General features: G+C 29.4%; 1 protein-coding gene across 5 annotated transcripts in view; it reads left to right on the top strand.

Annotated features, from left to right (window-relative positions):
• onecut overlaps positions 1-13,807 on the top strand; it is a 196,024-nt gene that overhangs the window by 131,276 nt on the left and 50,941 nt on the right. The gene's annotated exons all lie outside the window — the stretch shown is intronic.

Genomic DNA, 13,807 nt, shown 5'->3' with positions numbered 1-13,807 from the left:
TATATATATATATAGTGTGTGTGTGTGTGTGTGTGTTTTAATTCATTTTTAAAGAAAGTCATTTAATCAATGAAAGGCTAAATGATTTTATTTTTGTTTTCCATTTACCTGAAATTATAAAACCTTGAGAAATACTTAAATTAGACCAAAATAAATTTCATAAACGTATGTTTGTTATAAAAGTGGTGATAATATCATATAAATAATAATAATTTATATTATAGTTCAGTAAATGTTTATAGTAAAATATGTCTATATGCAGTTGTTTTGTTAGTATTGTGTTAAAGGAAATAAAATGCATAGGTTACTCCTGAAAAAAGATTATTGATCTTTCATCTCTAGATCAACTGATATTAAATATTAAATTTAAAAAATGAATTATTATAAAATAATAATTAATATGCTGATTTAATTATTTCACTTTTTTTTCAAGTTCACGGTTAGTGTAAATATTCGTTAAAAACAAAAACAAAAAAAGTGACTCTATTCCACCTAAAAAGTATATAAAGTATATACGGCATATATGGTATATAAATAAACTCTCTACATTTAAATTAATGAACTTTCCATCTAAAAAGTATTGATACAAAAAATTATTAAAGAATAACTGAAACCATGATAACTTTCATATCCATGAATAAATTTAATAATTAATAAATTTAAAGCTCATTATATTATATCTCTCAGGTCCACATTAGTTTAACAAATTAACATAAGGGTGGAATTTTTGATTGATTTGTTTTCTATGAAAATGATGTCATTTTCCATATTTTTTTAGAGGCTCTGTCAGATTTTTCTAAGTAATAATAAATGTTTGATTTTCACAGCTATGTTCATTTAGCTATTTTGGAGCGGAGGATTAAAACTAACTCTCTATGATTGAATTAAAAAATTAAATTATTATAGTTGATTAAAACACTATTTATTTCAACAATTTTTTAAATTGTTTTATTAGGTTAATTTTTAGAAATCGCTACTACTTCGGTGTTTTTTTTAAGTTTGTTCTTTTTTTTAATATAATTATTTATAGGATCATATACTTAATAGATAGGTTACGAAACAATGGCCACTCTAAACATTATTATTTTTAAGATGTGTATTATGATCTTGCACACATCATAATTAAAATTATTATCGATAAATGATTTTTTTTTTCTCACTTCAAACTGATATTTGAATAACTTCTAAAAACTTTTACAGCAATTACCAAACAGTGTCACCTGCTAAACGTGATCCACTTCATTTACGAAGAATCATCTAGTCACAAATATATGATTATTCAAATTTATGGTTATAAATTATGTGTTTTAATCTCGTCTAAAATATAGCTAAAGTTAATAGATGGACTGATTCTTAACTTGTTTTATTAATATTTAAATCAATTACAAAAATATATATTAAAATCCTAAAGAATCACTTCATGTACGCAGAATCATCGACATAATTATAAATATGTTGCTACGTTTCAAAACCCTTGAAGTGTATTATCAAAATATGAGATAAAAATCCTTGAAAATCCTCCTTACCCTGATGCAGCAGTTACTGCAATATAGACTGGGCTGCTTCAGAACAAAGCTATACTCGACAATTCCTATGTTCATGAAATACCGATTATTCAAACAATCAAATGTATTTTTAACAACTAATACTATTTAATACTCATTAAATCACTAATCAGTTAACAAAAACAACTCTAATGACATGATTTCGGCAAATGCTTGATTAATAAGTGAATTTTAAGTTCATTCACTTGAATATTTTTATGGCGCCGACTTTCTTACCGAAAATATGTTAACAATCATAGGGATAGCTGTTTCAGGAAGATTCATGTAATATTTCATAAAAATATTTAATAGTGATTCAAGAGGCAGTAAAGATAAAATAAATTAAAATATTATCTATAATGAATAGATAACACAAAATTACACGAGCACTGTAAGTATACTGGAAGACTCTTAAAATTTGGTGTTATAAAGCAAAACAGTAAAAAAATGAGACGTATAAATGTGATTTTTACCGGTCTTAGCAAGTTTCTGACGTAGACTTTTTGGTTTCAATGTATGTTGAGAACAAAATAATAAGGAAAATATATAACTATAAATAAAAAAAATATTTAGATAAAAAAAGATAATATATTCAAGACCTCAATTTTTATAAAAATATGACAATTTTTCAAAAGTCATATAAATAAAAAATAAAAATAATTGTGGCAGAAGTGAAAATTCTAAAAATGAAGTAGTTTATTAAAAATTTATTAATAATGATCAAGCCTTCCCTCTGTTAGCTTAATGTAGAAAATATTAGTTCCATAATAATAATTAGAACATCTATTCTAATTATTATTATTATTACACAGACATTTCTTAAGTAAATTTTAATAGAAAAAATGCTTTATATTATAATAGGAGCTCACTCAGTCTGACCAGCACTGCCGGAATCGTTAAACTACTTCAAGCTCCTATGCTCCTAATACAATATAAAAATTCCCGTGCTAAAATTGAACAGTGTTGCTCCCCCCCCCCTCCACCACTTTCGTTTCATCCTAGCATCACGATATCAATTTAATCACATATAATTTTTTTCTTGAATTTTATGACGTCAGTGAAGAAGTTTCATTTAAAAAAAAATTCAAGTTATATTCGAGAAAGTGTAATAGCATAACTTCATAGAGATATATATTATAATTAGGTAATTTTCGGAAGTTGGCATATAATATAAGCCTTACACTAATTTTTAAATTGGGACATCTCGTTTAACGGCTATCATACATGTATAATGACTAACCTAAGGGTAAGTTATTATTATTATTCTATGGGCACAACAGATCATGGAGGCCTAAGTCCTCGCACGATGTATTTCCTTATATTAGGAGATAATGAAGGTAAGTTAACCTAACCGAATTTATTGCTTGTTGGTATTTTAAATGTAAACTCTATCGTTCTAATTATGTTGAAACACATAAATGTAATCTTGTGAACGACGTTTTAATGTGGGAGAGAATAGCCCCACGTGCTGAAAAATCTTGAACAAAAATATATATACATTTATAATACCAATTATATTATATCCTGGCAAAAATTCAACCCTTTTTCATTTCTTAAATCTTTGACTAAAATGGACGTTTCGAGCATACATTAGAGGGAATTATATAAACATTTAACACTTACGTTATAAAAATTATAAGTTTGAATCTAAACGAAATAACAAAGTAAGTTGTGTGTAGAAAAATAGGCAGTACAGAATGACTAAAAGTAAAAACAATTTGAAATAACGATGTGAATTATTTTTAAAAAAATTTTGTGATTTCTTTAAAAAAATCTTAGATTTATATATATAATATGAAATAACAAAGGTAATTTATTTCAACTCGTTAAATACACTTTATTGAGGATAATTAAATATAAACTATACAACTTACGAAATGAAAATATGAGCTCTGGCCAATAATAATAAACTAAATATATTATATAAACCAAAATTACTTAGTGAATTTAAATCATAACCAACATTTTTTTATTCAGGTGTCCTAATTTACCAGGCCACCTAAATTATATATAGTAAATTTAATAGGATTTGAAATTTAGAGAAGTGATTGTATTGTTATCTGGTAGTCAGAAAGGTCGAAGTACTGCTACAACTGAAAAATTATACACGTACTGTAAAATGGAGGTAATTTGTTCTGTGTTTATCCATATATGTTGTTTTTTTAAATGTAATTTGTACGTCAGCATTGTTTTTAGATGTTGAATCTGAATTATATATTATTTCAGGTCGAAGATGAGTTAATATAATTCGAAATGTCCATTATAATACAAAATTAAGGAAGAGAAAAAGGGTTCAATTTTTCCTCGAAATAATATGATTAGTATATAAATAAATAATAACTAAAATGTTCAGTTGTATTCTCATAACGGAGTTAAATTATTTTATATTGTACATGATGTTGTATAAATGTCAATTGTATATTTTTCCTCCACATCGGTATATTATAAGAAATGTTTTTTTTTTTTAATTCATTACTTTACCTCGTCGACCGAACAACGTCTCGGACGGATTGTCCATTATCCAGTTCTCTGTTCTTCTAAAATAAAAATAATGCACAATCAACAGTTTAAAAAAAAAAAGTTGTACATTTAATTTAAAATAAATAAGTTAATTAATTACAACTAATTTAACACAGCTAGTTTGCATATTAATTTACAAATTTAAACTGTTTTGAGGTGATTCCAATATTTCATATTAAATATTCTTATTTAAAAAAAAAAAAAAAAATTTCATATTCCAATCTTAAATGTGTACTGTTATTAATTATTTTAAAATGTTACATCAAAATTAACCCCTATTTTTTATGTTTTTATACCTTATTTCATCCCATTATGTCCTGCACGCTATTGACTTTGGAATTTGGCTAATCATATCTATCATATTTACTCTAATTTATTTCTTTTGTAATATATTTCTATAAATTAGTTTTAAAATTCACAAAATAATATATATATTTTGTTATATACATATACTCCAAATATTTTCCTATTTTTCACATTTCACCTTATTTAAAATTTTTGTTTCTATAAAATGCGTGATTTTATAATTTACTATGTCTCGACAGTATTGTGATTTATTGCTTTTAGTATTTTTATGTTGATTCAATATATTTTTTGGACAATCTAGCGATAAATTATAATTAATAAATAATTAGCTAAGTTCAATGCCGGTGATATTTGTAAGTGGCTGGACTGTTTGACTGCCTCAGCCTTCTTTCTCAATTCCTCTCTCCCCCCCCCTTTTTTTTTTCCTTTTCTTTTTTCTTTCCGTGCCTCCCTCGATCCCAAAGTGGGAAGAAATAGTGGCTAAAAGGCGGACAGTGTCAAGTGAACCGGAACTAAACGGTAGAGTGGGGCTGTAGGAAGAAATTTGATTCTTAAAACGGTGATTGGCTCTTAGTTAGTGGTACGCTATTTTTTGGCTGAACCGAAAGAAGAAAAAAAAAAAAAAGAAAAAGGACGGAGAACTAAGTGGTGGGGCAGGTGGCCGGTTTCCCAGGGAGCTTTTAGCAGCCAGCTCAGACCCTCGCGTCAAACTGAATTTCACTCAAATCCCAACACTTGTAATATGCGCCTTTCCTATTTCATATTGCCTTTACATATACTCGTGTCATATTTTTCTTCTTCATTTCCTAATGTGCATACACTTAAAATTTCTTCCGAATCTATCAAAATTTAATAAGGCTCATAAAATAATTAAATTATTTGTCGATCCGACTGTTAGGACACTTACTAATTAAATATTCTTAGCTTCCAATTAATTACAAAAGACTCGTTTACATCGCTATAATCAGGACTATTTGGACTTTGCGAATTTGAGATGTAGAGAATCCAACTCACCACGATAATCCTTGAAACTTAATATAACTCGTAAATTTTCAATTTTTAAAAAGTTATGAAATAAAACAATTTCTAAAAACTTTTTTATATTTTTTTATTTAACTGAAACTAAAAATTAAGATATAATTGCTCGACGTTTGGACTTAACGAAGCTGAGATCTTGGGCACCACTAAACCATATAACCTCTTTATAAAATACTCAATTCCCCTTCCTTTTTAAAACATAAAATCGTACATAATGACCTTGAAGCAGGAACTATCGACACATTGCTTTATTAATTTGTTTTCTCTATCAAATGTTAATTATAGATCTTGAGCGAAACATATAAATGGTTAGCTCCTTACATAGGACATCAAACAATAAACAAAACAGTAAAAGAAAAAGTAAAAACTTAAATAAATTAATAAATAAATTATTTTCCCTTACTTACCTGTTCCATTACAACTGAAGAAGTTATTTATTTTCAAGACTTTTTTTTTTTTTTTTTTTATATAAAGTGAATTGTTTTTGTTTTGTTTTTCAAGCCCTTCCTCATTTTATTATACAGATTCATATAACAAATTCTTATCTACTAATAAACCTAAATGATTCATATATTGCTGATTTTGCCCCAAGCAGATATCAATCCTTCCTTGATAAATTTATCATCTACTCGAATCCACTTGTTTCTCACCTTGCTTTCTCCTTATTCACCATAATCCTCTTTGGCGTCTGATTTAAAAATGGCCTTAAGAAATGTTTTTGGAGTTCTACCAATAAGTAGTTTCTCCTCACGACTGCATCATAAAAGCATTGAAAAAATTATTAGATTTTAAAGAAAAAAGTGGAAATAAAAATAATACAAATTCACAAGCTCCGTATTTTGTATCGTATCAAACAAAGGGAATTTGTTGCCAAAATTTGATTTTTAATTTTTGTAGATCGCTGATAAATCCGTTTTGAAATGAAATAATTTTTTTAACACAAATTTAACCTGTCTCAAATCACATTGAATTTTCTCAACTCTGGATTTTACGACTTAAATTATAAAAAAAAAAAAAAATGATTTGGTACAATTCCAATAAATCTAAGAACGGTAGCTATTGTGCAAACAGTCCATGAAACAATTTTAGTAAAGATAAATGATATTAATTTGTAAGATCAGGTAATAACTTCACTAAATAAAATATGTTGTTACCTTCTTTTTTAAAAAGTTTATGGATGATTAACACAGGTAGTATAAATATCAAAAATCATTAATTATGCAGTGAACTTTAAAACAGACACAGTGCAGATATTTTGAGTTAAATCAATTTATAAAAAATATAGGATGAAATTAAAGTTGATAATTATAATTAACCTTGATATGAATTGTAATAATAAAAGAAAGAGGGAATTTAACCAGAATATAGTTGTAATAAATAAATTAAACGCCTAACCTGAGTGTAGGGAAGGTTACAAATATTGTGACAAATTGTAATAGAGAAGACTGTGACAAAAAGTTTTAATTTTTAATTTAATGTAAACAACTGACTAATTAGGTAATTAAACATAATCTGAGAATTGCCAATTAACGAAATTATATGATTCCATAACGTTTTAATGTCTCATAGAGTAATTAGTGGACTGATATTTATGACCTGGGCAGAATAGCCTGCATAAAGTTGTTTTTTAAATTATAGGGTTCTTAATTGCATTAGGGTATAATAATTTATTAATAATATTTTTATTTGGTTAAAATTATTAAAGATCATATGTATAATAAAATCTGATTGTGATAGATTGCCCTTGAGGATCGACTGAAACGTCGGATTTATGAAGGAATAAAATGTTTTGAGACTAAAATAGGATAAAATTTATTTATTTAAACAACAAATAGTTTCTTTGATTGACGACGCCATGACGATGTGATCGAAACGGTATTTTCATATAATTCTTTTTTTTCATGGAGCGTGAATTACGTGGCTGATACTACGACATATTGACAACTGGTGTGAATTAAAAGGTTTCTGAGCAGAATAACAAATCGAGATTAATTAAGTAATAGGTTGTGAAAAAACCCACAGCAAACTAAAATATTTTCGTGCTCAACAAAATTTTACTTTAAAAAAAAAAATAAAAATATTTTTTACCTCCAACTAAATGAGCTCAGAACTTGGATACAGCTAAGGATCATACAGACAGGAATAATAATAAAGAAACTCATTTTTCTGCCTTTTTATGAAGAATAAATCTCAAAGTCCATAGGTACACTCTGTCGTTTGTAAAATGACACCACTCTTATATAAAACGTTTAATCAAAATGATATTTCGATTTTTAATATTTATCGAAATCATCTAATTCTTTTGGTATCCAAGTTCTCAACAATTCTTCCTAAAATCGTTGTTCTTTTGTTCACGCCCCAGATATTATTCAACCTTCTATAATTTGAAGTCGGAATAACTTTTCTTTAAACTATTTCTTATGAGCTATTAGGTACATGAAATATAACTTGAAAATCGGTAGGGTTCATTATTTTTATTATGTTAACTGGCAATGAATATGAATAATATTCATTTCCAACTTTATTTAACTATGATCTGTTAGCAGTAGGGACATTCTAGTCTCAATGCCTTGAAAATCTAGTACGTCAGAAATTAAGAATAAATCATTATTTTTGATTGCAGAAATTTGATGTAAAAGTTTGATTCAGGGGCACAACAGCTTATTAGAGGAAGGATCTGAAATTTTCCTACAATTTTGACCGGATTTCCCAACTCACTGGATGTAAGCTGAGAGTTTTCCCTTTTCCAAAACATGTTTGAAAAACAGACCCCTCTAAATAGCGTTTATAATTTTATTTGTTATAATAACCTCTTTGGATAATTCTTTAGTATAATTTTTGTAGTTAGAAGTAGATTCTCAAATTTATTATCAAATTATTCAGGGGGGGCGATACTATACCCCCTAATACCCCCTACCACCACTTTAACGACGTTCCTGAAACTGTTTCTAGAAAAGTTTTCTAATCGGTCGCTTAGCATACAGCATACCAATCAGTGACCTCATGACTTTTTAATGATCTTGATATACTTTCTAAATACGAAGTTTTTCAAACTAGTTGTACAAAATCCAGGAATTTCCCTGCTTTGAGAGCTCAAGCCTTTATGAAGTGGGATCAAAAGTTATTTTTCTTCGAAATCAATGAATAAGAAGAATAAATTTATTAGCTAATAAAACTAACATACGCAATAGAAACCTATTATTCTGCAATAAATGCCGTATTGATGAGAAACTGTAAGTCTCTAAGTCACCTTCTAACGGACGAATTGTTTTATATAAAAAATTGAGCATTCTTTCTTCTTGTTACCACGAAGTAAGGACGAGGGGAAGAAAGAAGGGGCCTATACCTCCAATGAACACGGAGACACTCTAAAAGTAAAGTTCTACTTTGAAAACAACTTAGCTCTCTATAGGCGAAGTAGGTTGGAAGATCATACATGTGGGGGAGGAAACAGCTTCTAAATGTTAAAACGTTTCGGACAATTAAATTAGAATTTGAGCTCAGTTATGCACGTTTAAGTTATTAATATTATTTATAATCAATTCACCACTTTTAATGTTTGCCAAATTAAATTTTATTTACTGTAGGTTGTGGTTAGTGGTGTCCCTATAAAAATTTGTTGAGAGAGGCAAAATTCTAATTTTTTTTATCAATTTTGATCATACTTCCCCCAACTACATTAAATTATTTTAATTTTCTCAGTCCATATTATGAAATATTCTAACTTTTTGGATTATAACTTTATATTTAGACGTTGTAAGTTTTTACAGTTAATTTCTACATTATTCGAACATAACGTGTCTATGAAATCCCAGTTTCTTAACTTTGGAGGTACTGCCATAAGGTTTAAACTTTATTTTGAAAAAAATTTTTAGATTTAAAATTCCCCAATTTTTGGTTTTTAAAATTATTGATGAAACCACTTCCCCATGGGATCTATCCACGATTGTGGTTGTTACGTATGAAATTAACCAATATATTGACCTTATCATTTTATATTAAAAAAAAAAAAGATTGAAGATTGTTCTCACAAGAAATCAATAGATATTCTGCATCATTATTATTTTTTATTTTCTAATAACAAAATAAATCCGCGGATTTATCAAAATAGGATTTACTAAAAATAAATTTTACGTCTAACAGCGGACTCAACTCCTTTATTTTCCTTAAAATTTAAATCACAACATGTAGTGTGATTTTCACACATCCATTCACCAAAGCTTTTCCTCGTTTATATAATTTATCTGCGAGATAAATTATTCCAGCGTCTCAGAAACATATCATTCATAGGATAAAAACAATAAAATTTCACTTTATATACAGACTTAGGATCAACCTTACCATCAACTATAAATTTTAATAAATAGATAATTAAAACTTCAAATTATGGTTTAGTCTGTGTGTTTATAACGTTTCGACTCACAATGCAGGTCTTAATCTTCTTAAAATAAGGAGATACAGACTAGGGAAAACTTATGTAGGGAGAGAAATTCGATCAACAAATTGCTCGCACCAGCTCAACTGTGTTGACTACTAGTACACATCATATTGACAGTCAGGCAATAGACAATATTCACGGGGACGAGAGAGCATTATTTATTACAAGTCGAATATATGCGATGCCCTGAACTGGTTCTTTTCGACGCAAAGTCCATTTTGTATAAATGTTCTCTTTCTCTGCCTGTATCATTTTACTTAATTCAAATCTTATTGCGGGATCCACTATTAGTGCTTGCTTTTCAATCGAACTAAACGCAAGGATGTTTACAAACCTTGCAGAGCCCTCGGTATCCACGCAATACACTTCCGGATACCATATGTACTTTTTCTTCTTCAGCAGTTCGGCAAAAAGTGTGACATATATAAAGGTGGAGTATTTTTTTTAATTTAAGGTAGTTCGTTCATATGGATGTCTTTTTTATTTATCTGCCACTTTTATACTCTCTGCCTCTTTTATACAATTGTTTGTTTTGTCAGGTCTATGAATGTTGTTTTTTTTTTTAAATTTTAACGTTGTATATAGTTAGGGGTGTCTTTTGTACAAGACTATACCCTCCTCCCCATAATTATTATTATTAATTCGGCTCCACAACTCGACGTCGAGTTCTGGGCTCCTGCATCAGCTTCCACCAATCATTACGATCTTTTGCGGCCGCCATCCAGTTCCTCACTCCCATCATGGTCCTGGCACCACCATCAATCCATCGAAGGCGTGGTCTTCCTATGCGTCTTGCTCCATAGTACTTCTGTCACTATTTTCCTTGACAGATCACTCTTAGCCATCCGAGCAACATGCCCTACCCTCCTCAATCTACTGAGCCTCACAAACTGGACAACGTCTAGTTCCTTATATAAAACTTTGAGCTCCTGGTTTGTTCGACGTCTAGACCATGTCTGGCCAACCTTGACTGCTCCAAATATTTTACGTAGAATCTTCCTCTCCAAGACCTCACCAGCCCTGGAGATAGTCCACGTTTCCGAGCCATACAGAAGAATTAACCGAATAATTGTTTTATACAATTGTTAAAAAAAATAAATGTAACCGTTACATCAGCCATGTGAGTCCCACTCGCCTATCTGTTATTAAATAAATAAAAAAAAATTATACCTGATCAGTATCTTCTTATTTTAGCCTTGATAAAGACTTGTAGAGTTGGTCGAAACTTTGGTCGTTAGTAAATAGTTAAATTCGACTTTAGTCTATCTTTACCGTCTCCTTATATTTAAAAAAAAATAAGATGTTGAAAAGTCTAAGGGATGTTATTGATACGATACACGACATGGATGATAGGCATTTGAAGAATAGCTTTAAATGAGGCGTGTCAGCCCTGGGCTTGTTAGGATGTGGCAAAGTAATTGGTCTTTGGTGAGCAATTGTCACTGGCGGCTTGTTAAGGCCGAGCCGCATCCGCGTCCAATTTTTACCTAATCTAAGCCTGCCTACTTCTCGACCAGGGCGGATTTGGAGTGATTGATTCATGTTTAAGTCTATAAATCTAGAGAACACGGCCCGCAAAACACGATCAATCCTTGCCAGACAAGACCTGATTGAATTCACAAGGTTCCTGTATTATCCCACCTTTTAAATAGCTTCAACCTACGCCCCTCCAGCCTATATCCTCCCAATGCCTTTTCTTTTTTGCCTTATTTATTTCTTCACGCTTAGATTTACTTGGGGGTGAACTTGATTTGATTCCTCTCTCTCTGCCCCCTCCCACTTCTCCTGAAGCATACGGCTGAGAGATTCCTCTTTTCTCTGGAACAGTTAGTGAAACCGAATCCATCCGGATTTGTTTGACAAGGAAGTACTCTAACTTGTATCTAAACTTTATTATAACTTACTTTAATTGATTAATGAGCATTGATATAGTAGCATTTAATTAATAAAGGTAAGGTTATTAATTAAAAATATTGGAAGAAATTGATTTTATTGAATAATCCAAAATATTTCGTTTTAAATTAAAGCATATAAATAATACAAAACAAATTACTAAAAAATATTTTCTCAATTTAAAAGTATTAATGTATTTTCATTTTCTGATTTTATTATGTATTCACTATAAATTTAATCCGTATTTGCTATAAATCCCTACTAGGAAGTGAGAAACGAATTGTAAAAGTGGCAAGTTTAAGAATGAAGCTTTTTTTCTTTCTACCTGCGCCTGTAAATTGTGAAATTATTAATATTATTTTACAATTTGGTCAATAATGAAGCGCAAAATTTGTACAGGCATAGGTAGATTGTATAGAAAAAGACCTATTATTCACTAAATTTTCACTTTTACACTTTTTTTCTTATCCCTTTATATTACCTATTTTTTTTCCTCACCCCATCGCTTACATTCCGATCCTTGAAATTTAATAATAATATCGAATTACCTGGACAAACTTGTATGATTTAAATAGAATTAAGTCTCATATCCACTAAAATAAAAATAGTTGGATAAAGTTATTTTATTTGCAACTGGAACAACGAATTCTCTTTGTCCAGTTGAAGGGTATTTCTAATGGAAATTGAAAAAATTGTGGGTTGTACTAAACATAGATGGGTAAGATTTAGTGAGACCCCAATACTCCATATGAATTATAAAGAACAAACATACGATTTTTTTAAAAAATAGAACAATATAAAGTTAATTACAAATAACTATTTTATTTACAAAAGGGGTGAGAGAAATATATTTATTATCTATATAATATATATAGATATTTATTCAATTAACAAATAAAATCAATATTTATTTCAAATCCTCAAATATATGAAATAAGTCATATTTTCATGTATAATGGTACTTATATAAATTATAAATTATATATTGTAGCAGTATTATGTAATATATCACATTCAAAATTTACTGTTAAAATCATATCATATGGGGTGACCAGAGATAGGTGACCAAAATTTTATTTAATTGCTTGAACAATCTCGGAGTTCCTGGAAAATTTTATATTGTCACAGCATGAGAATAAAAATCTGTTTAAAATACAATTTAAATAATATTTTATCTTACATAAAATACAGTCCCTTCATCAATATTATTACATAATCCTTATATTCCAATAGAACATAATTGAATTAGTATGCAACATAGAATAGCATATTTTCTTCATCTTCCTCTCACTGGTGTCTATCCACAGCTTGTCTTCTTATTTCGTAATGATACATTCTCGATTCCAATATACCTAAAATTCTAAAAATCTACATCTGAGTTTTTCACGAGAACGTCTTCCTTTTGAAAACCACCTGTGGTTTTGTGGTTATCTTCCGTTCCGCAGAAGTGCCTTAATCATTTTAGCTAGCGATCTTTAAGGATGTTACACGCTGATCTCTCACCCAAATCCTCACTAATCCTGTCATTACCTAATTGTCTTACCAATTATTCTTCTGATGATTCTCGTTTAAGCAGATGTGATCCTGCTTGCATGTTTGTCGAGAGTTGTCCAATATTCTGATCACTGAAAGAAACATCGACTTAAACAGCCTTAATTTGACTTCTCTACTTACTTCCTGGTTGCCAATGATTGTTGTCGATGTATGGTAGTAGAGTTCATTGGTCTTCACCACCCGATTTAGAATTTCCTGTTCTATTTTATCATCTTTATCTTTCAAATTTATTATTTTCCCTGGATATATGTACGTATTCACGAGTTCTATAGGCTTACCACCGAAAAAACCTAGGATCTGTATTATCCATTCCAATGCACATGTCCGTGCTTTTAGACTGATCTTTGAGCGGACCTCTTAGCTTTAGTTCATCGCTCAATTCGAATCAAGGCGTCTGTAGAGTCAGTGATGGGCAAAAATTAGTTATAGTGGAAACTAATAGCTAATATTGCCATGGATACGACCCTTATTCATGAATGAACCATTGATAAATAAATATCGTATCCATGGCAAT

Source organism: Halyomorpha halys, unplaced genomic scaffold (assembly GCF_000696795.3).
Source record: "Halyomorpha halys isolate HHAL.00 unplaced genomic scaffold, Hhal_1.1 Scaffold241.1, whole genome shotgun sequence".
Lineage (NCBI taxonomy): Eukaryota > Metazoa > Arthropoda > Insecta > Hemiptera > Pentatomidae > Halyomorpha > Halyomorpha halys.
This window is presented reverse-complemented; position numbering and strand designations above follow the sequence as displayed.